Here is a 24,420-nt window from a genome sequence, read left to right on the forward strand (position 1 = left end):
TGCCCTGCCACTTACCATGTAAGACCTACCCTGGATGATCCTTCCAAAGTGCTACACTACACACTCGTCTGCATTGAATTCCATTCGCTGTTTTTTTAGGCCCATTTTTCCTGCTGGTCCAGATCCTATTGCAAGCTTTGATAGTCTTCCTGACTGACCATTACACCCCTTATCTTTGAGTCATGGGAAAATTTGCTGATCCAGTTAACCTTATTATTCAGGTCATTTATTTAGATCAGTGACAACAACGGGCCCAGCGCTTATACACCAACAGTCAAAAGCTTTAGTCGAGAGGCAATCATCTGCTACCACTCTCTAGTTTCTTCCGCAAAGCCATTGACTATTCCAATTTACTACCTCATCTAGAATACCAAGCAACTGCCCCTTCTTGACCAACCTCCCATGCAGGACCTTGTCAAAGGTCTTGCTAAAGTCTATGCAGACAACATGAACTGCCTTGCTTTCAACTTCCCTGGTAACTTGCTCAAAAAACACTTATAAATCAGTGACATGACTTGCCACGCACGAAGCCATGCTGACTATCCTTAATCAGTCTGTCTGTCCAAATACTTGTATATCCAGCCTCTCAGAATATCTTCCAATAACTTTCTGACTCCTGTAGTCAAGCTTTCCTGGCTTATACTTAGAGCCTTTTCTTAAACAATGGAACAATATTAGCTATCTTCCAGTCATCTGGCATTTCACTGTGGCTAGGGATGTTTTAAATATCTCTGCTAGGCCTCAGCAATTTCTGCACTAGCCTCCCATGGTGTTCAAGAGCACACTTTGTCAGGCCCTAGAGATTTATCTACCCTAATATTCCTCAAGACAGCAAACAACTCCTCCTCTGTAACCTGAATAGGGTCCATGACCTCGCTGTTGCTTTGCCTCACGTCGATAGACTCTGCGTCCCTCTCCCGAGTGAATGAGGATGCAAAAAATCCATTTAAGATCTCCCTCACCTCTTTTGGCTCCACATATAGATTACCACCCTGTTCTTCCAGAGGACCAATTTTGTCCCTTACTATCCTTTTGCCCTTAATATATCGTGGAAGCTCAAAGGACTTGACTTCGCCTTGTCTACTAGAGCAAAGTCTTGTCTTCTTTTAGCCCTCCTGATTTCCCTCTTAAGTGTTCTCTTGTTTTTCTCATCCTCCTCAGGGACCTCATTTGTTTTTCCCTGCCTGTACCTGCTATTCACCTCTTCCTTTTTTTTAAACTAGGGCTTCAGTAGCTCTCAGAACCAAGGCCCCCTAAACTTGTTGTCCTTGTCTTTTATTCTGACAGGCACATATAAACTCGGCACTCGCAAAATTTCACTTTGGAAGGCCTCCCACTTACCAACTGTGCCTTTGCCTGATCCACACCTGCCAGATCATTTCAAATACCATCAAAATTGGCTTTTATTCAATTTGGAGCTTCAATCCGCGGACCAGACATAACCTTTTCCATTATTACCTTGAAACTAATGGCTTTTTGATCACTGGATGCAAAGTGTTCCCAGACACAAACTTTCGTCACCTGCCCTGTCTCATTCCCCAGTAGGGGATCTGGTATTGCACTGCCTCTAGTTGGGACTTCTATGTACTGATTAAAGAAACTTCCCTGAAAATTTGACAAAATTTTTCACATCCAGCCCTTTTTACAGTATGGTTGACCCAGTTAATATGTGGAAAGTTAAAATCTCCTACCATCACAACTTTGTTTCTTGCAACAGTCTGCAATCTCTCTACAAATTTGCTGCTCTAAATCCCGTGGACTGTTTGGTGATCTGAAATATAGCCCCATTAACGTAGTTGTATCCCATTTATTCATCAGTTCTATCCAGAAAGCCTCACTAGATGAGCTCTCCAGTCCATCCTGAGAGAGAACTGCCGTGACGATTTCCCTGACTAGTTGTGCCACCTGTTCCCACTTAATCCCTCTCACTCCATCATGTTTGAAACAATGGAATCCAGGAATTTGAGCTGCCAGTCCCTCCTGCAACCAGGTCTCACAAATGGCTGCAATATTATAATTCCACGTGTTGATGCATGCCCTGAGCTCGTCCGCCTTTCCTACAACACTCCTTGCATTGAAATATACACAGCTCATAAAGTTAGTCCCCACCGTATTGATTTCTGACTTTGTATGTAGGCTTAACAACATCTTTCTCCACAACTAATCCACTAACTGTTCTGGCGCTATGGTTCCCATGCCCCTGCAACTGTAGTTTAAACTCCCCTGTGCAGTACTAGCAAACCTCCCCACTAGGACTTTAGTTCCCCTCCAGTACTGATGGAAATTCTCCCTTCTGTACAGGACCCAGCTTCACTGGAACAAAAAAAAACAATGATTCAAAATTATGATGTCCTTCCTCATATGCCATCAGCTCCTTAGTCACATATTAAACTGTATGATCTTCCTATTTCTGGCCTCACTGGTATCTGGCATGGGTAGCAATCCTGACACCACAACCCTGGAGGTCCTGTCCTTTAACTTACCACCGAGCTCCCTGAACTCACTTTTCAGGACCTCATCACCTATCCTACCTATGTCATTGGTAGCAACGTGGTCCATGACCTCTGGCTGCTCACCCTCCCACTAAAGAATGCTGTGGACTTAATTCGAGTTATCCCTGACCCCAGGAGGCAACATACCATTCGGGAATCTTGTTCTCATCCAGAACAGAACCTCCTTTCTGTTCCCCGAACCAATGAATCCACTACCAGTATAGCTCACTTCTTCTCCCCCCTTCCCTTCTGAGCTACAGAGCCAGACTCAGTGCTGGAGACTTGAACACTGTAGCTTTCCTTCATTGGGTCATCCCACCCACCTCCACCTAACAAAGTGGTAAACCTGTTGTTGAGGGGAATGGCTGAAGGAGTACTCTGCACTGGCTGCCTATCCCCTTTCCCCCTCCTGATGGTTGCCCAGTTATATTTGTCCTGCACTTTGGGTGTAACTGTCTCTGCTATGTCCTACCTATCAACCCCTTAGTCTCCCGGAGTTAATCCAGTTCCAGCTGCAACTGGATGCACTTCTTGCACGTGTAGTTGTCAGGGACACTGGAGGTCTCCTTGCCTTCCCACATCCTGCAAGAGGAGCATTCCACTATTCTGCTTGGCATCCCCACTGCTCTGAATGTGCAATAAGAAGGAAAGAAGAATAAATAACAAAATAAAAATCTACTTATGGCCTACTCCTCTCCTTGCCATGGCCTTAACTCTCCATTCTAACACTGGCCCACTCACATAATGGCCAGTCCCACAATGGCCGCTCAGTTTAAACCTAACTAGTTTTTACTGGTTCTTGCCAAGTGCCTCATTATGCACAAACTCAGGAACTGTGGCATGCAAACAGTGCCAATTGCTCCTGTTCACTTCTTTCTAGCTCTTTCTCCCTCCACAATCTCCTTGGGTCTGTGGCACAAAAATTGTGTGTGATTGAATGACAATTGAACTTGAATTTGAACTCTTCCCTGATAGAGGGTATGTCTCAGATGAGAAGGTCCTTAATGATGGCTGCTGCATCTTGAAGATGTCTTTAGTGAGGAGGATTGCACCTGTGAGGAAACTTGCATATAACCCTCTGCATCCTCTTAGAATCTGTGCATTGGAGGTTCAATATCAGACTGTGATGCAATCAGTCAGAATTACTGCATGGTACATCTGTGGAACTTTACAAGAGTCTTTGATGACGTAATAAATCTCCTTAAAGTCCCGATGAAGTAGGCAAGCTTCCTTCACAACTGCGTTAATAGGTTGGACCCAGTACAGATCCTTGGAGACGTTGACACCCAGGGACTTGAAGCTGCTCACACTTTCCAATATTGACGCCTTAATGAGGACAGGCGTGTGTTTGCCAACTTCCCCTTCCCGAAGTCTCATTGGCAAGATTTGAGCTGTGCCTAGTTGTACAATTAGGAGTGTAGAGAGAGCAGAGTGATGAGATACGTGCACATATTTGAGGTACACCTGCATTGACTGTCAGCAAGGACAAGATGTTGTTACTGATCTGCACTGACTGTGGTCTCCCGGTGAGAAAGTTAAAGATTCAGTTACAGAGGCCCTGGTTTTGAAGTTTGATGATTAGTACTGAGGAGATGATGATGATAAACAGCACCCGCAACTGATTTTTTGCTGTTGTCCAGGTGCTCCAAAGCTGAGTGAAATGCAGAACTGTTGTGAATTGTGTGGGTCCAGGTCCTCACTCAGGCAAGAGTTCATTCTAACCATGACCAGCCTCTCAAAGCACTTCATCGTGGTAGGTGTGAGTTCGGCCAGCTAATAGTCATTGAGCTCACCTGCTTTTCTTGGTCATTGGTATGATTGATGTCCTTTTGGCAGGTGAGAAACTCTGAATGGAACAGTGAGAGGCTGGAGATTCTCTAGAACACTCCAGCCAACTACTTGGCACAAGTTCTCAGTATCCAGCCAGGTACACCATCAGGGCCTGGCACCTTGTGAGTCTTCACCTTCTGACATCAGCCTCTGAGGCAGAGATCACAGGGTCACCAGATGCCAAGGGGTTCCATACAGTTGTACTGTTATTTGCCCTTTCAAAGCATGCATGCATGAGCTCACAGGTAGTGAAACATACTGTATTTCCATTTATGCTGTTGGGGTTTGCCTTATAGGAAGCAATAATGTTCAAATCCTGCCATACCTGTTGTCTTTCTGATTGTGTCTCTAACTTCACAAGAAATTCCCTTTTTCCTCTCACTATGGCCTTCTGTAGGTCGTACTTGGATTTCCTGTAGAATTCTGGATCATGGATTTGAATACCCCAGACTGTGCCTTCAAGCTTTGGTGCACTCTTGAAGGTACACACTCATTCACAAAGGCCTTGAGGTCAATCTTCCCAGGCTACAGCTCTGCACACCTAACTGCTGGTACCTGAATTAAATGTTTCTAAGGTGCTTAGATGGTAAATGCAAATATTTGATGAATTTGATGAATGATCGCTATTATTTAATTATTGAATTTATGCACTTGCCTCTCAAGATGGGGCTACTCAGCTAAATCTAGCCCCACCATGGTTAAACCAGAATTAGGTAGGAAGCTGGGCTATGCTTCTTGATTTTTCACAGTTTATCCCCAAATGCTCCCCTATTCACAGGGGTGGGGGTTTAAAATTACCTGATGCAGCCGTGATTTGCATGCAATGATGAGACTGCCAAATTCTGCCCAGTGCAACAGATGCTTAATGAAGTGTATGGTTAAAATGGTGGCAGGAACAAAAACAGCAGAAGGTAGTCGTAAGTCCTCCCATTAAACACGCAGTTTGCTGCAGTTCTGGTCTTACCAGTGAGAACTGCTCTGATTCCCAACATAGAGCTGGATATATGGATTGTAGTAGATTTCAAAGGAGCACAATATTTATGGGAGAACAACACTAACGGGTGTGTACCTCATTGAAACCTTGCAAAAATGCAATGAATTACTCTTGAAGGGTCAAAGTTGCTGTTGTGTTATTGTGGCAAGATATCTCAGCCAGTAATTAAGTTCTTCCCAATATTCATTTAAGTCAATAGCTATGAAATTACTTGAATTATTCTGCACCACCACCCACAACCCCCATCCCCCAGTCTTTCTGCCATCACAGTTTTACTGATCATTTCATTTAATACACTTTTGTATTCAGGAAATGATTTGCAGTTTCTATTTAGTCAGTCAATCAGTCAGAAAGCTTTTGAGGAAATTCACCCTATCTACCTTGACTGAAAAGCCTAGTGTATTCTCCATTTAAAAGTTTTAAATCTCACACTATTTATGGCTTTTACTCTTGACCTGGAGTTCATCAGGTGTGCTCCATTACTCAGTCGATCTATTCCTGGTGGGCTGCAGAGTGGTTACCATTGATAAGAATGATAGTCATTACATCACTTTAACTTTGATTTAATTGAAAGCATAAATCCTATTGAATAGTCACTCTGCCTGCGATCTGCATCGTCTGACAGAAATGATCATGGGCTTAAAAAAAGCTCTTACAAATCCCTCACACATCTTCCATCTCAACTTGCTGGGAGATTGCTAGAAAACTGCACCAATTTACTGCTCCCAACTGCCTGATAATGGACACTTTACTGTACACTTTTCCTTCATTATGGCAGAGGTCATGGCTGTCGAGAAGGGTTCTGCCACATTTGACAGATAGTCAGTTACTGTCTAGTTGAATGGCACTGACCACGACCACTTAAAGCTATGCTTACCCTTTTCAACTCCGTTAAGGCTTTCAAAGTGTCCTCTTGAAAAAAAAGTCATTTCATTTTTTTATGCTGACAGTTCACAGGAAATAACATTAATTGATTGAAAAAAGAAATCCAGAGACAACAAATTCTTTATGGGTATGAATTCACAATTTTAATTTTAAATCATATTTATGTTTAAGAATCATGCAGAGCTAGTGTACACAAAGATTAAATAAATTAATTTCAACCTAATTTTTCCTCCACAAAGTGGCCTGATTGTTTGGAACATTCAGCTTGAAGTGTCACTTAAGAAATGGTGCTTCTAATAATTGTACCTTCTGCTGATCACCGACCTTAAACAGGCAACTTTTAAAATGTTATACAGGATGTTCTATTGCCTAGGAATGGTGTTTTCTCAGAATTCATCTGTGCAGATTGAGTAGATTTCTGCCACTTTATCAAGTTCTCATGGATGGTGAGCAGAAGGAGAAGAGAAGGGATTGGATGGAAAATCTGCGACGATGTTGTAACCAAGTGTATTCATTGCCTCATTCTCTGCTTGTATCTGCTTTAATAAAGATAACGAGCATTAGAAAATAGAATACCTCTGAGACATATTATTTGTTATTTTAACTTGTGACTGAACTGATGTTTTTGTTGACAGATGGTGGAGGACCTAGAAAGAATTTGCAGCATTTTAATTTTTACGTAAAAGTTGCTTGTTTTATTAGCTTAATATTAATTGAATTTCTTTATTTATTTTTCCAGATTCTATCCACTGGTTAATATTTTTAACCAAATGAAGTAATGCCCTTCTTGTTGATGTAAAAATATAGGAGTATGTCATTTTCAAGTTGTAAAGAATCATTTGCACTTATTTTTATTGGGCAGTAACAGAAAGACTCCATTTTCATTTCATGTTGTTGTCATCGGCCTTCAACCACAGCAGCTGCAATACTTTTACTGGAATATAAAACCCCGACTTGGTGAACATTTTGCTAAGAGAAGCTTTGGTATTGTTTTCTATTTCTTTGTTTAAACCTGGAGGTTTTTCTGTCAACTTATTACTTACAAGGTTAAATGGTCATTGCCATAAATCTGAGAACTGTTGCCCAGGGAGAGCAGTGACCAATGAACTAAAAACTGAATGATACAAATGCCTGAACTCTTATCTCATCTAAATTCCCAGGATCTGAGCAAAGAGGAACTGGAGTTCTGCTGTGTCTAAATTGCTTACAATTTCCTTAGTAAGGTGAAGGTGCAAGTGTCTCTTTTTTATGCATCATTTATACAAAGAAATGCCCAATCTTTGTAATACAGAAATAATTAAATACAGTACCTTCAGCTCCTGTTATAATTCGTCCTTCTGCTCTCTTCATTCCCCTGCACCCTCCACCTTGCCATGAAAATAGAAAAGGTATGTGACTTTAAATCTATACGACTGGAAGATGCTTAGCGTTCACTGATGAAATGCCAATTCTAGCAGATTAAAAAAAGACTATTTAATACAATAGATTTACAAAGGGGGTTTCTTCCCTGATTCCCTGACTGGCACTGATTCTTGTTGAAGTCTGTTTTTATTGACCTTCGACAACTCAGTCAGATATACTTCCAGCATGGTTCCTGATCTTGGCGCTTGTGTCGGTATCCAGCAATAGATGGCCACACTAGTATTTTTGCATGTATGTTCATGAGATTGCAGGTATTCTCATCTTTTTGTTATCTGTCTTCCTAACTCTTAACTCCAAGCTCCTCCTTAGATTTACTGCTGAGTAATAAAGAGGCGTGGTGTGGCGTTTTGTGACAAGGGGTTATCAGCCCATCCGTCTGTATCTCCAGATGTATTTCTGCTAATCTGTGCCATCATGGCAGAGATCCTCTGGAACTAAAATGAAACTGGGCAACTGTGTCAAGCGGCCTTGTGGGTGATCCTATCTGATTAGAATGACGCCCATGAGCTGTTGGCTGCCCACTGCGTGTACGTATGTGATAAGTGCAGATACAGCTGCTGAATCAACGTTTTCCTCCATGGGATTAAATAAATTTGAGCAGTTTGATAGTGAATATGTAAACACTGCAGAGAAAAAAAGAAGAGATAACACTTCTTAAATTCCCATATGAAATTCAGAAACAAATCTTGTTCATTGTCTTCCATTCAGAAGCAAATAAAATAAGTACGATAAATAATATGCAAGATGCCAATTTTTACATTACTAAAAAGAGATTTGTGTAATTCAATCATGAAGTAACAATTTATATCTCATTCCTCATTATCTATTATCCTATTACTCCAATGAAAATCATAGTTCTGTGATACAGTAAAATCAAAATATTTAAACGGCTGTGATTACAGACAAATTATGTGCTCATTATGAGGAAGAGCTGTTCGAACCCAGAAATTTTCTACTTCATACAAATGTGAAATAGATGTTTCAGAATCAGTATTTTGCAACTGTTCAGTCTGTTGTTTCTTAATGATGCCACTGTATATTGTTCTATTGTTTTGTACAATAACCATTTGCAAAATCACTTGGAAACTGACAGTATTTGCGAACTTTGTACCTCTGGTTTCTCCTTTTCCATAAGCTCTTTCTCCCTCTGTTCTCTCCAGAAGCCACTGTAACTTGTTCTGGTTTAAAAGAACATAAGAACTTTAGAAAATAGAGCAGATGTGAGCATTCTCACCCTTAGAATCTGCTCCCTCACTCAGTAGAATCACATGTAAAGAGCAAAACGGGGGTAGGGAGCGAGTAGGCCCCTTAGACATCAGCAGGGCTCCTTTGTCTTGAGCTGCAGGAGGTGGGTGTGCTTTTTAACAATTATTTCCCTCTGTGTTTACTAAGGAGAAAATCATGGTTGCTCAAGGGATAATGGAAACTAGTGAAGATACTTTGGAAGAAATTCATATCACCAGGGAGGAGGATTTGGAGGCCTACAGTGAATAAGGTGGATAAATCCCCAGGGCTAACTGAGTAAATTATTGAACTTTATGGGAGATTTGGGAAGAAATTGTGAAGGTTTTGACGAGATATTTGCTTTATTGTTAGAAACCAGTGAAGTTTCCAAAGACTAATGTTGTATCGTTGCCTAAGGAAGATAGGGGACTGCAGTTTGGTCTGCCTAACTCAGAAGAAGGAAGATACTAGAGAGAATTCTGAGGGACCGGACCTACCAGAATTTGGATAGAGAGAGCCTGATTAGAAAGCGTCAGGATGGTTTTGTGCATGGGAAGTCGTGCTTAATAAACATTATAGAATTTTTCTGCATTGCCCCATAACCCTAAATTTCCTTAATATTTAGAAATGTACCCATTTTATGAATGCCGGATTCATTAATACTAATGGATCTCTGATTCCTGGATCAAATGGTCTTTCAGGCTTAATGGGAGCCTTTAGAAATACTGTGTGTAACCCTCACTTCGGCTAGTGGCTTAATACAGGGGGTGATAGCCCCCGGCCCGGCCAAACTTAAGAAATCTCGTTTGGGTGGATGCTGCATGATGTGTCCCCTGTAACAAATCAGTACCCCGCAATAACAAACAGTACACAATATGCGATTAAACGATTAAGCTTTATGATTCTTACTTTGACTAAATGGTTAGTAAAGAAACAAAAAAAAAGGGCCCAATCTTATTAAACAGTCTGCTGCGCAATGGTGGAACTCACTGATAAGTCGATCGTCCACCATCGACCTCCTCCGATCGTCGCTGCCCTTCGCGTCCTTGCTCCAAGTCCACCCCTTCTGGCAGTCTACCAACTCTCTCCATTCACGTCTTCTCTCCTCATCTCTCCCTGGCCAAAAGACCGCACAAATCTCTTTCAGCTCACAAGAAAGAACAACAACATTCCTAACCCTGTTATCTCTAGTCATAACCCAAACATTGCTGCCACAGAGAAACCATTACATTATCAATGAAACCTTACAGCATGTTACACAGAAGTGAAACCCTACAGCATGTTTCACGTGGAATTGCAAAAAGTCGGGAATAAAATTGAAGCCAATGGTCGCAAGGAGAGTTAAGGAAGTTACAAACAATCTACAGGTACTAGAAATTTTATCACTGAAGATAATGTATCCAGATAACAGCTGTGGCTACTAATGAGACTCCAGATGGTTTTTGCAGGGTCAAGGATTTTACTGAGCATGGTAAAACATTCTCATTGTTGTACACACTGGCAACAGTAACACAGATAGAAAAAGTAATGCAGTCTTCCAAACTGAGTACAGGAAGTTATGCAGAAATTTGAAAAACAGGATCTCCAGGGTTGCAATCTCTGTGTCAGACACAGCAGATGGTACGTAGCTGAAGAGTAAGAAGTCAGGGAGCTATACAGCATGGAAACTGGCCCTAAAGCTGGTGCGGGTGAGATCAATTCCATTTCCTGGACCAGGGAAGAGATGACCTGTACAAGAGACATGACTTGTATCTGAACTACAGAGGAACTGATATCCTGGCAGGAAGATTTGCTCCAGCAACCTCACGAAGATTCAAACTTGTCGGGGGGGGGGGGGAGGGGAATCCAAAGCAGATATGTAACAGATAAGGAACTTGAGGCAAATAAAAAGGTTAAAGCAAGCAAGTTCAGAAGGCAGGACAGAGAGCAAGGAAGGTCTGATGAGCCAAACTGCATTTATTTGTTGATATTATGTAACCAGTAAGGCATGGATCGGAACACTGGGATTGTGTTGTTATTGCTGAAATGGGAAAATGATTGAAGAGGAAGTTGGTGATAGAGGTTTATAAAATGAAGAGGGGTGTACTGTAGATAGGGTATGCTATGACTGATAAGACTGAGCCACACAGAGTGACTGGGAAATAGGACTGCAAACTCATGGCATGAATATTGAATTCACCAATTTCAGTTCATCTGCTCTTTCTCTGTGCCTGACACTCTCCTGATCTACCCAGGTCCTTCCATACACTCTCTCCTTTCCAACTGCTGAACCCCCACTCCCCATCCCTCTATCTCCCAGTTCCTTCCCCCTGTTCACGTACTCCATCACCCGTGCCCTCCTCCTTCCCTCCCCCAACTGTTCTCATCTGCCCTCAGCTGGTTCTAGTCTTCACATAGCTCTCTCACCAGATTCCACCACCTGCATTTCTCTGTTGCCTCTACCTATCACCTTCCAGCTGATGCATGACTACACTGCCAGATCCAGTTCAAATTGAGTCATCACCTTCGCTGATGACACAGCAGTGTCTGACCTCATCAACGACGATGTTGAAATTGCCTGCAGAGAGGAGGCAGAGCAGCTGGTAGAAAGGTGCAAGCACAACAACTTGAGTCTCCTCATGGACAAGACTAAAGAGATGATTGTGTACTTTAGGAAGGTGCAGGCTGACCACTTCTCTTAGCACGTACATGCTTCCTCCACGGAGAGCGTTAGGAGCAGAAAGTTACTGGAGATGCACATAATGGATGATGATCTCACCTGGTCCCTCAATGCCAGCTCTTTGGTCAAGAAAGCACAGCAGAGCCTTCCCATCCTGAGGAGATTGATGCAAGTCAGACTTCCCCCTCCCACGCACTCAATTAAACCAATTTTTACAGGAGCACCATTGGGAGTGTTCTGACCAGCTCCATCACCGTCTGCTATGGGAATTGCAAGGCATCTGACCACAAGCCCCAACAAAGGATTGTGAGGACTGCTGAGAGGATCATCGGGGTCTCTCTTTGACCCGTCAGAGACACTTATCAGGAGCACTGTTTATGCAGCGTCCTTAGCATTGTCAATCAGCCCTCTCATCCCTCCAATAATCTCTTCGGACCCCTACTATCAGGCAGGCAGTTCCATAGCATTACAAGAACTGTGAGAAGGGGAAACAGCTTCTTCCCCCAGGCCATAAGACCACTGATCTCTCTGCCACCAGCTAGCTCTCATCACATATGAAACACCAATAATGTTATACTGCTTACTTTTTATCTATATCGTATATGCATCTTATTATTTGATAATTTATTTGTGGTAATATCACTTTATGTGTTATCTGTGTGAACTCTATGTCCTGGGTTGGGCACCTTGGTTGGGAGGAACATTGTTTCATTTGGTGGGATACACTTGTACGGTTCAATGACAATAAACTGAACGTGAAGTCTGCACCTTTCCCTCCCCAACCCAATTCCATCTGCTATTCAACCCCTCCTCACCAGGATGTACCTCCCACTTGCCAGCTCTTTTACCATCTTCCCCTTACTTCTTTATATTAACTATCTCCACTTCGCTCTTTCAGACCATATGAAGGGCCTGGACTAAAGTAAAGTAAATTTTATTATCAAAGTTCATATATGTCACCACATACAACACTGAGGTTCATTTTCCTGGGGGCATACTCAGCAAATCTATAGAATAGTAACTGTGACAGGATTAAAGAAAGGTCAAGTGCAGAAGACAACAAACTGTGCAAACACAAATAAAAAAATAAATAAATAGCGATAATTGTTAGCTGGTGATCGCAGCAGGCCAGGCAGCATCTGTAGGAAGAGGTGCAGTCGACGTTTCAGGCCGAGACCCTTCGTCAGGACTAACTGAAGGAAGAGTGAGTAAGGGATTTGAAAGTTGGAGGGGGAGGGGGAGATCCAAAGTGATAGGAGAAGACAGGAGGGGGAGGGATGGAGCCGAGAGCTGGACAGGTGATAGGCAGAAGGGGATATGAGAGGATCATGGGACAGGAGGTCTGGGAAGAAGGATGGGGGGGGGGACCCAGAGGATGGGCAAGAGGTATATTCAGAGGGACAGAGGGAGAAAAAGGAGAGTGAGAGTGTGTGCATAAAAATAAGTAACAGATGGGGTACGAGGGGGAGGTGGGGCATTAGCGAAGTTAGAGAAGTCGATGTTCATGCCATCAGGTTGGAGGCTACCCAGAGGGAATATAAGGTGTTGCTCCTCCAACCTGAGTGTGGCTTCATCTTTACAGTAGAGGAGGCCGTGGATAGACATATCAGAATGGGAATGGGATGTGGAATTAAAATGTGTGGCCACTGGGAGATCCTGCTTTCTCTGGCGGACAGAGCGTAGATGTTCAGCAAAGCGGTCTCCCAGTCTGGGTAGGGTCTCGCCAATATATAAAAGGCCACATCGGGAGCACTGGATGCAGTATATCACCCCAGTTGACTCACAGGTGAAGTGTTGCCTCACCTGGAAGGACTGTTTGGGGCCCTGAATGGTGGTAAGGGAGGAAGTGTAAGGGCATGTGTAGCACTTGTTCCGCTTACACGGATAAGTGCCAGGAGGGAGATCGGTGGGGAGGGATGGGGGGGACGAATGGACAAGGGAGTTGCGTAGGGAGCGATCCCTGCGGAATGCAGAGAGAGGGGGGGAGGGAAAGATGTGCTTAGTGGTGGGATCCCGTTGGAGGTGGCAGAAGTTACGGAGAATAATATGTTGGACCCGAAGGCTGGTGGGGTGGTAGGTGAGGACCAGGGGAACCGTATTCCTAGTGGGGTGGTGGGAGGATGGAGTGAGAGCAGATGTGTGTGAAATGGGGGAGATGCGTTGAAGAGCAGAATTGATGGTGGAGGAAGGGAAGCCCCTTTCTTTAAAAAAGGAAGACATCTCCCTCGTCCTAGAATGAAAAGCCTCATCCTGAGAGCAGATGCGGCGGAGACGGAGGAATTGCGAGAAGGGGATGGCATTTTTGCAAGAGACAGGGTGAAAAGAGGAATAGTCCAGATAGCTGTGAGAGTCAGTAGGCTTATAGTAGTCATCAGTGGATAAGCTGTCTCCAGAGGTAGGAGACAGAAAGATCTAGAAAGGGGAGGGAGGTGTCGGAAATGGACCAGGTAAACTTGAGGGCAGGGTGAAAGTTGGAGGCAAAGTTAATAAAGTCAACGAGTTCTGCATGCGTGCAGGAAGCAGCGCCAATGCAGTCGTCGATGTAGCGAAGGAAAAGTGGGGGACAGATACCAGAATAGGCACGGAACATAGATTGTTCAGCGAAGGAAAAGTGGGGGACAGATAGCGAAGGAAAAGTGGGGGACAGATTTTTAAAGAAAGGGGCTTCCCTTCCTCCACTATCAACTCTGCTCTTAAATGCATCTCCCCCTTTTCACGTACATCTGCTCTCACTCCATCCTCCTGCCACCCCACTCGGAATAGGGTTCCCCTGGTCCTCACCTACTACCCCACCAGCCTCCGGGTCCAACATATTATTCTCCGTAACTTCCGCCACCTCCAACGGGATCCCACCACTAAGCACATCATTCCCTCCCCCCCTCTCTCTGCATTCCGCAGGGATCGCTCCCTACGCAACTCCCTTGTCCATTCGTCCCCCCCATCCCTCCCCACTGATCTCCCTCCTGGCACTTATCCGTGTAAGCGGAACAAGTGCTACACGTGCCCTTACACTTCCTCCCTTACCACCATTCAGGGCCCCAAACAGTCCTTCCAGGTGAGGCAACACTTCACCTGTGAGTCGACTGGGGTGATATACTGCGTCCGGTGCTCCCGATGTGGCCTTTTATATATTGGCAAGACCCGATGCAGACTGGGAGACGGCTTTGCTGAACATCTACGCTCTGTCCGCCAGAGAAGCCAGGATCTCCCAGTGGCCACACATTTTAATTCCACACCCCATTCCCATTCTGACATGTCTATCCACGGCCTCCTCTACTGTAAAGATGAAGCCACACTCAGGTTGGAGGAACAACACCTTATATTCCGTCTGGGTAGCCTCCAACCTGATGGCATGAACATCGACTTCTCTAACTTCCGCTAAGGCCCCACCTCCCCCTCGTACCCCATCTGTTACTTATTTTTATGCACACATTCTTTCTCTCACTCTCCTTTTTCTCCCTCTGTCCCTCTGAATATACCTCTTGCCCATCCTCTGGGTCCCCCCCCCTTGTCTTTCTTCCCGGACCTCCTGTCCCATGATCCTCTCGTATCCCCTTTTGCCTATCACCTGTCCAGCTCTTGGCTCTATCCCTCCCCCTCCTGTCTTCTCCTATCATTTTGCATCTCCCCCTCCCCCTCCAACTTTCAAATCCCTTACTCACTCTTCCTTCAGTTAGTCCTGACGAAGGGTCTCGGCCTGAAACGTCGACTGCGCCTCTTCCTATAGATGCTGCCTGGCCTGCTGCGTTCACCAGCAACTTTGATGTGTGTTGCTTGAATTTCCAGCATCTGCAGAATTCCTGTTGATAATTGTTAGCTGTACATTTCTCTCTGCAGCTACAACATGATCTGAGTTATATCAACAACTTGTTTCTTGCATCAAACAATATTTGCCACTACACTGGACCTTGCATTTTGGATCTGAGTGCATGTTTTTGCAAGGTTCTATTTTGTGGGATCGGTTTGAATTTTTTTTCTGTACATCAGTATTGACTGAAAGTACCTTGCTGCTCTCAGAAAGTTCGGCACTTTATATGAAGTTGTACAACTCGATGTTGAGTCTAAGAGGCGTCAATAGCATAGTTGAAAGATGAAGTGCTGCTCTTGAACTTAGGTTGAGCTTTAATGAAACAGTGGATGCTCCTGAAGAGAAAGAGTTGTAGTGGGGATGACCATTAATTTGGTATATGACCTGAAGCTTTATCCGTTATTAAGCAGATGCATCTTGCTGCCTCATTAATGTGGCCAGCAAAATCAACAATGCCACCCAAACATTTTCTCTCTCCCCACCTCCCTCCCCCCATCTTTCCCATCGGACAGATATACAAAAGCCTGAAAGCACATACCAGCAACCTCAAGGACAATTTCTGTCTCACTGCTATCGGACACTCTTTGTATGATTAGATGGACTTTTGATCTCACAATCTAACTTGTTACAATCTTGCACTTTATTGTTTACCTGCACCACACTTTCTCTGTAGCTTTTACCTTTATTCTGCATTGTTCTTGTTTTACCTTGTTTTGCCTCAATGTACTGTGTATGCAAGACAAACTTTTCACTGTACTTTGGCACCAATACCAATATCTATCTGTCTTCTACATGAGCACAAACTGTGGTAATAGCTGATACTATAAAATTGCACTAAAATGGTGTTTGATATGACCTGCATCGGTTTGGTAATGTGTCATTTTCATATGCATTCCTCATGCTTCTGTCTATGTACCACTAACAATGATTTTTTTCCTTGCCATCATGGTTTAAACACAAATACTTTCTATAGTCCATTGTTAAAACTGCCCAATGCTAATTTATGTCATGGTTACACCACAGAAAGCAGAAATGACTACTAGCTCCAAGCACGGCTGGAAGTCATTGTGCTTTGTGCTTGGAACAGCCAGAACAGCACAGGCATGGGAGTGGGTAGCCTTTCCACCAAATGCTTTCTTGTAAGTTTTGGGGCAAAGTGAGATTTATGCAGTGAAGATCGCAGCAATTAACTAGTAATGAGTACAGACAGCCATACAGAACAATGATTGGAATGATGCATCAGTATGGTGTTATGGTTTTATGGTCTTTATTCCCTGGAATGTAGGAGAAAGAGGGGAGATTTGATGGACGTATACAAAATAATGACAGGTATCAGTAGGGTAAATGCAAACAGGCTTTTTCCACTGAGGTTGGATGGGACTAAAACTAGATGTCATTAGTTAAAGGGGAAAGGTGAAATGTTTAAGGGAAACTTGAGTGGAAACTTCTTCACTCAGGGGATGGTGAGAGTGTGCAATGAGCTGCCAGCAGAAATTGTAGTTGTGGGTTTGATTGCATTACTTAAGAGAAACTTGGATTAGTACCTGGATAGGAGGGCTGGGGACAATGGAACTAAGCAGAATAACAGTTCAGCGCAGGCTAGATGGGCCAAGGGGCTTGTTTCTATGTTGTAGTGCTCTATGACTCTGCCATCAGATTTATGAATGGTTCACGAAGCCACAAATGTGACCTCATTATTTGACCTTTGTACTATTTATTTATTTTTATAACCTGTAGTAATGTTACATCTTGCACTAAACAGCTGCCACAAAACAACATATTTCACGACTTCTGTAATCGATAATAAATCTGATTCTGATTCTGATTTTGCTGGGAATACTCAGCTGGTCGGGTGCCATCAAAGAAGTGAGGAGCAGATTTAACCTTTCATGTCAATGTGAGACAATAAGCATGTTCTAACAAACACGGGAAAGTCTGTAGATAGTGGAAATCTGAAGCAACACCCACAAAATGCTTGAGGAACTCAGCAGGTTAGGCAGCACCTATGGGGAAAGAGAGCAAGTTTTTGTCAAGAAAACAAATAGGATATTTGTGATAGGATGGAGAACAGAACATGGTTGTCCAGTGAAAATTGCTTTTGGTGCTTTTCCCTTTGTTTTCTCCACACTTCTCCTGCAACATAAAAGACATTTAATTTTTCACTTGGAAAAGTGTAAGCAGTCGACACTTCAGGCCAAGACACTTCTTCAGGATCCGTTTCCACCGATGCTGCCTGACCTGCTGAGCTCCTCCAGCATTTTGTGTGTGTTGCTTTGGATTTCCAGCATCTGCAGATTCTCTCATGTTCGTAATCTTCCACTTTTCTAGTTCTGAAGAAGAATCATTGATCTGCAGTGTCAGCTTTGTTTTTCCCTCCAATAATGCTGTTAGGGGTCAATCTGAGGTAATAGAATTATGGATAGCATACAGTAATTATGGATTAACTAACATGAGAACCAGCCTCCAGGAAGTAAAATCTGTATGCAATTTAACTTCCACCTTTGTGGCTAGTGAAACTAATCATTAGGTATGGGACATTTCTGGCTTTTGGGATATGCTGCCATTGTAAATATATAATTCTGTAAATTGGTGGTAGCTTATAATTATCTTCCAATTGACTTTATACTGAGTTAAATAACTTGAGGACGAAAGTCACCATGCAATAAGAGCTTTAGCTTCCATTGTACGATGTATGTACATGAGCTCATATAGTGCACATAGAAACAAATCCTATCATTTTCATGCTTTTTTTTTGAAATAAATATCCAACCTAGATTTAAATTCTGCTGTTCTTCATGTAGCCCCCCTGGCCACCCTCAGGGTCACTCGGCTCGCTGTCGTCTAGGGAAACCGCCTCGGCCCCACCAAACTGGATAATTCATTTGTGTGGATGCTGCGTGAGGTACCCCACCCCGCCCAAATAACAGACAATACACCAGATGCAATTAAATGATTTACAGTTTATAGATATTACTGGAACTATATAATTAAAAGAGAATAAAATATAAAAGGAAAATAAAAGGTGCCACACTTATCAAAGTTTAATCTCTTCGTGTACAAAACCCGTTGGAGCTCAAGGACCTTCTTCTTCACCCTACGACCCCTTGGACCACCCCAACCGGCCGCCTGGGACCAACAACGGTGGTCGACCAGACGCTCCACACGAGTCCATCTCCGTCTCCTCACTGAACGTCCCGCTCGGGATCCGACCCTGTTAGTGGACTCACAGCACCTCGTCCATCCTCTGTCTCGTTCTCCCGCCTTCTGCCCCAAAACCCCGCGCATACGGTATCTTCAAATACACCAAAACCATAACAACTATCCCAATTGGTTAATAACTTATTTCTTATCACCCTCTAAACCACAATAAGCTGCTAGTGCAAACTTTCTCAGCGCTTAACACAACAAAGCCGCATTCCCCAGATTAACATAACAAAGACGCCATTTTAATTAGCCTCCGCAGTAACATAAAAATCGAAACCCCCTTACATTCATTACAGTATAATTCGGAATCTGATATCCTATTAGTCAGGGTGTGATAGGTTTTGGGGAGAAAACAGGAGAATGGGATTGAAAGGGAATTGGACCAGACATGATAAAATGGCGGAGCACATTCAATGGTCTAATTCTGCTCCTATGTCTTATGGTCTTATGGAGAAATTAATCAGATAATTTTGTCATTGATAATAAATATAAATTACACAAGGCAAAAGCTAATACAAACCAGAGGGGAAGTTCTTTAAATTTTGTACAAGTCGTTTGGAATAAGTGTAAACTGTATTTTCACAGAAATCCAAGTGGATACTGCAGAGGGGACATGATGGTGAAGTAACTTCATGACTTTACTAATTCAGAAGTGAAAGGTGACAATTACCTCTCAATGACAATGTTAACGTGGCAGTGTGAAGCACAAATCGATGTGGGTAAATGGGATCAGTGTAGAGAGGTGCAAGGGCAGACTGTACATGGTGGGCTGAAGGACCTCTTTCTGTGCAGAATTTATCCTGGGAGCTTAAATTCTAAATTTACCCCCAAAATGTTACAAGCCCCATAACAAATTGGGCTGCTGTTGACTTCGTTTATTGCAGATGACAGTTGGCTGTGTTTTATTTTAATGTGGTAGCAATGAAAGAGCAGCTGTCAGTACCTCAGTTCCATGGTACATGACTTCCCCTGTCCAATACCCTTCCTTTACCTGACAGTACGTGTGCGTGTGCAACGTGTGATGTGCTATGTTGTGATAGAAGAATGGAAGCCTAAACAAATTCTCAGGTTTTCCCAGTTTCTATTGTTCTCTAAAACTATCTTTTGGCTTGTTTATATTTTAACCAGACCATTCAAATGGCCTGGAAGTCTTGTCCTAAAGAATTTTACTGGAAATAAATGCCTGGCAATGGAGGGAATATGCACACTATATCATTATTTTTAAAAAGGAATGGCAATATATGGAGTTTATCATTGCCAGAAATATCCCTCTGGTTGTTTGTGTTTAATATCACATTTGTTTTGACTCAGTGGTAATAAGGTTGTCAGAGGTGGTGTTTATGTCCAGATCCAATCACTTTTGCCTCAGAAAATAATATCTCTACTTTAATGTTAGATGAATGGGCAAAGTTGACCAAACTGGCCTAACCAGAATCCTTAGAATCCTTCCCTCCCAGTGTAATCTACCATGAAGTTTATGGTATTCGACCAAAATAGCTAAGGCATTATCCTGTAGTTGCAAATTACCCATTAAAATCTCCGTAGTATAGTTGCTGTCTGAGAAGGTTAACAAAATCTACACCATGGCAGCAGAAAAGCTGATGTATTCTGAATGTGACTCAAGTTTGAGAAGCCCCTAAGCAGCTAACAAATCAAAAAAAGCCTGAACATGTGAAATTAAACAAAAAAACAAGAGCTTGTACCATTATGTAATGAGTGAGCACAATTTTGTTTGGTATTAAAGCATATGGATATCTCAAAGGGGAATATGAATGTTAAAGACACTAGTCAGGTCATATAGGATATCCTGGGTCGTATTATCCAAGAAAATTCAGAAATTCAAAACCTGAGGAATTAAGAAGTCTGCTTAAATATATACATTTTTAAAATTGTTTAATTAGTAGGCTTTCAATTTATAAAAGGAAATGCAAATTGTGTTGTTTTTGCAACTGACCATTTCTACACCAAAATTAACTCTTTCCCTAAACTCCTGCACCGTTCAATTTCTCATCCTTTTACAGATATACTTGCCTCCTTCCATAGCATCCTCCCTCTTCACTTCCTTTCAGGGAATGCCATAGATCCTGTTTCCTTCCTTACTCTTGTGCCCTTCCAAATATTCTTCTTTTTCACAAGGCACTTCTCTCATGTTCTAAGGGAGGGACATGTTCGGCACAGGTATGTGGGCCGAAGGGCCTGTATTGTGCTGTAGGTTTTCTGTGTTTCTATGTTTCCTCAATCAGCAGGCTCTTGAATGAAAAGGGCTAACTACACTCATTCTATTTCTGGTGTTGCCATATTCGCACTGTTCTCACTCTAAGGACTCTTTACCTTGTTATTTCATGCTCTCATTATTTATTGCTATTTATTTATATCTGCATTTGCACAGTTTGTTTTTTATTGATCCTGTTTACAGTTACTGTTGTATAGATTTGCTGAGTACACCTGCAGAAAAAGGAATTTCAGTGTTGCTTGTGGCGATATGTACGTACTCTGAAAATAAATTTTATTTTGAAGTTTGAACTTATGGAAAAAGCAGTTTTTTTTGGGTGGCGGTTGACACCTAGTGGTGAAGAGCACCGATCAGTGCTTGGGCTCAGCTATTCATACAGTTATATGAATTAGATAATGATAAGCAAATTATTATGAAAATCTGAAGAGGATAGAATGAAGCTTCGATGCAAATTAGATTGAATGGTTGGGCTAATTCAAAGCAATTGCTGTATAACTGATGTGAAGTTATCCATAGGTGAGAAAAACAGAGATTTGTATTTGTGTAGAACCAATAACTGGGTGCCAGTTGCTCAGTCTTTGGAATATTTCCCTCCAATACTGGTTACCCAATGTTTGATGCTCTACCAGTGCCCTATTTAGAACTTTTAAATTTAGCTGTCATTGTGATTCAATCACAGGGCAACCCTGAACTACCAGCATGATCTGTTACAGTATGATATCTCATCAGGTGATGCCTGCTACAACCATGGGCATGTAAAAGAAAGCTGCTGGAATCCTATGCCTTTGAATTCCTGAAAGTAAAACGAGTGATAAACAGCATTGCAACTTATTGTTCCGATTCCTGGCCCATTTGTATAGAGGGAATAACCTTCCGCCAGTTCCTCAGTCTCCTAAAAACACCTCTCCAATACCCCAAGTCCAAACATACAGCAATGCACAAAGCAGCAGGCACCCCTGTAATTGACAATCACAAAAGCCAATCTGACATCATGCTGAACTGTCATTCAGACAAGCATCTTGCTGTCATTGTTCCCCCTGTTCTTCAGTGAACCAAACAAAAACTGACTGGTGGGATGGGATTGGTTTGCTGATTGCGAAGTTTTGAACTCAGACGAAGACCTTAAGTCCTATCAGATATAAATAGCCATGGGTACCCTCACTAAAGAGAGTTTATACTGTGACTATCCAATTCTCAAAGACTTGATTGTATTGGTAGTTTACCTACCAATACCCACTATTCGAGCAGTGGGTCCCTCCTTCCAAATCACAAATCATTTCTAAAACACAAAGCACAAAGTGCAAAGAATTTCTTAAATTCAAAGGATTTCTAAAACGCAGGTACAATTACTATAAACTAAAAAGACATACCAATGAGTTGCGTATGCATGAGTTGTCAGTCACAGAAACGGAAACCTGAGGAATAGATTCTAGTTTACCTCTTGTTTCTTCCATGTTTCATCTTGATGTTGCTTAACCCATTCCTAATAAGCCTGACTGCTCTTTACATTTTTACCCTTTTCTCCCACTTGAGTGATTTCAGATGCATATAATATTTCCTCAGATATCCTTACACAAATGGTCTAAAAGCATTTATGGAGTCATAGAAATCAGCTAACTACCATTAATGCCCACAGTTCACAATTACTGCTGTAAAGCTAACTTCCTTGAGTACATAAACCCTTCCAACTACAAACACATCAGTTATTGAAATGCTAAATGATATTACCCATCTATTCTGCAAGCTTCCTAGAACTAAGCAACTTAAGAGACAGTTTGTCATTTTGAAAAACACAAATTAAACAATGCATTGTCTTATACATCATCTTGAATGGTAATAAAGCAGGTGCAGTGACTAGCATTCACCTCTACATAAAGTGTCTGCAAAAAGCAGAGCTTGTTTGCAAAGCTATTCTATAGAAAATAATTTGTTTTAACTTCAAAGTGATTACTGCTTGTCATCTACATTTTAAGAACTGAAGACTGACTTCTATTTACGACCAGAAACTAAACAAACTATTCATTAGAAATTTACTTGCAGCTGTTTTGATTTTTCAAGTGGCTGCTGCTGTTGTTTAGAAAGCAAGGTTAGCAACCATGAGATCTCCCGACCAGGACAGTGAATATCCAGCACGCTGGAATATCTACATTAAAATTAAAATTGCAGCATCCTGAACGTGTCAAATATACTGGAATCAGAATCAGAATCAGGTTTAATATCACCAGCATATGTTGTGAAATTTTTTGACTTTGTGGCAACAGCATAATACAATACATAATAATAGAGAAAAACAACTGTGAATTACAGTAAGTATATATACATACATATATATAATAGTTGAATTAAATAAGTGGTGCAAAAATAGAAATAGAAGAAGTAGTCAGGTAGTGTTCATGGGTTCAATGTCCAGTCAGAAATCGGATGGAAGAGGGGAAGAAGCACTTCCTGAATTACTGAGTGTGTGCCTTCAGGCTTCTATGCATCCTTCTTGATGGTAGCAATGAGAACAGGGCAGGTACTGGGTAATGAGGGTCCTTAATGATGGACACCGCCTTTTTGAGGCATCCCTCCTTGAAGGTGTTCTGAATACTAGAGAGGGTAATGCTCATGATGGAGCTATCTAAGTTTACAATTCTCTGCAGCTTACTTCAGTCCTGTGCAGTAGCACCCTCACCCCATACCAGACAGTGATGCAGCCAGTTAGAATGCTCTCTACAGAACATCTATAGAAATTTTCAAGTGTTTTGGGAAGCATACCAAATCTTTTCAAATCTCTAATGAAATATTGCTGATATTTTGCCTTCTTCGTAGCTGCTTCGATATGTTGGGTCCAGATTAGATCCTCAGTGATATCAACACCCCTGGAACTTGAAATTGCTCTCTCTTTCCACTTCTGATCCCTCAATGAGGACTGGTGTGGTTCCCTCATCTTACCCTTTCTGAAGTCCACAATTAGTTCTTTGGTCTTACTGACTATGAGTGCAAGGTTGTTGTTACAGCACCAGTCAACAAGCTGATAAATCTCACTCCTGTACACCCTCTCATCACCATGTGAAATTCTGCCAACAATGGTTGTAACGTCAGAAAATTTATGATGGCATTTAAGCTGTGCCTAGCCACACAGTCCTTCGTGTAGAGACAGTAGAGCAGGGGGCTAAGCACACACCCCTGAAGTGCATCAGTATTGATAGTCAGCGAGGTGGAGGTGTTGTTTCTGATCCACCCGGATTGTGGTCTACCGATTAGGAAGTTGAGGATCCAGTTGCAGACGGAGGTACAGAGGCCCAGCTTTTCAATCAGGACTGTAGGAATGACTGTTAAATGCTGAGCTGTAGTCAGTAAACAACATCCTAACATTTGTATTTGTATTATCCTGGTTCCTTCTATAAAAGACCTTGAGGCAAATCTGGAGAGATATCAGCATTTCTCTCAGCACTTAAGTCATGAGAGATCATTGGATTGAAAGGCAAAAGGATGGAGGGGCAAAGGTTTTTGTCAGTCCCAGCTGAATCATATCCAGAGTCTGTGCACCAAGAGCAGCAAGAAACTGGAAACAAGTCGCCTGTCTTTGTGATTGATGAACTTTTTAATTCATAAAGTATTGAGAATACTTAAAGCATCTATTAATCAATGATTGAAAACTTTAGCTTTATAAACATAAGGAAGCCT

General features: G+C 42.3%; 1 long non-coding RNA gene across 2 annotated transcripts; it reads right to left on the reverse strand.

Annotated features, from left to right (window-relative positions):
* Positions 1 to 6,335: 6,335 nt before the first annotated feature.
* On the reverse strand, positions 6,336 to 10,010 carry LOC134343549 (uncharacterized). Of its 2 annotated transcripts, none has more exons than XR_010017259.1 (4): positions 9,838 to 10,010; positions 8,735 to 8,801; positions 7,512 to 7,568; positions 6,336 to 6,737 (listed from the first exon to the last, which is right to left on the reverse strand). It is a non-coding gene; the product is annotated as an uncharacterized LOC134343549 (long non-coding RNA). The 2 variants fall into 2 exon arrangements; XR_010017258.1 differs by having other exon boundaries at positions 6,336 to 6,740.
* Between the last annotated feature and the right edge of the window lie 14,410 nt (positions 10,011 to 24,420).

The sequence above is a fragment of the Mobula hypostoma genome, chromosome 3 (genome assembly GCF_963921235.1).
Source record: "Mobula hypostoma chromosome 3, sMobHyp1.1, whole genome shotgun sequence".
NCBI classification, from domain to species: Eukaryota; Metazoa; Chordata; class Chondrichthyes; order Myliobatiformes; family Myliobatidae; genus Mobula; species Mobula hypostoma.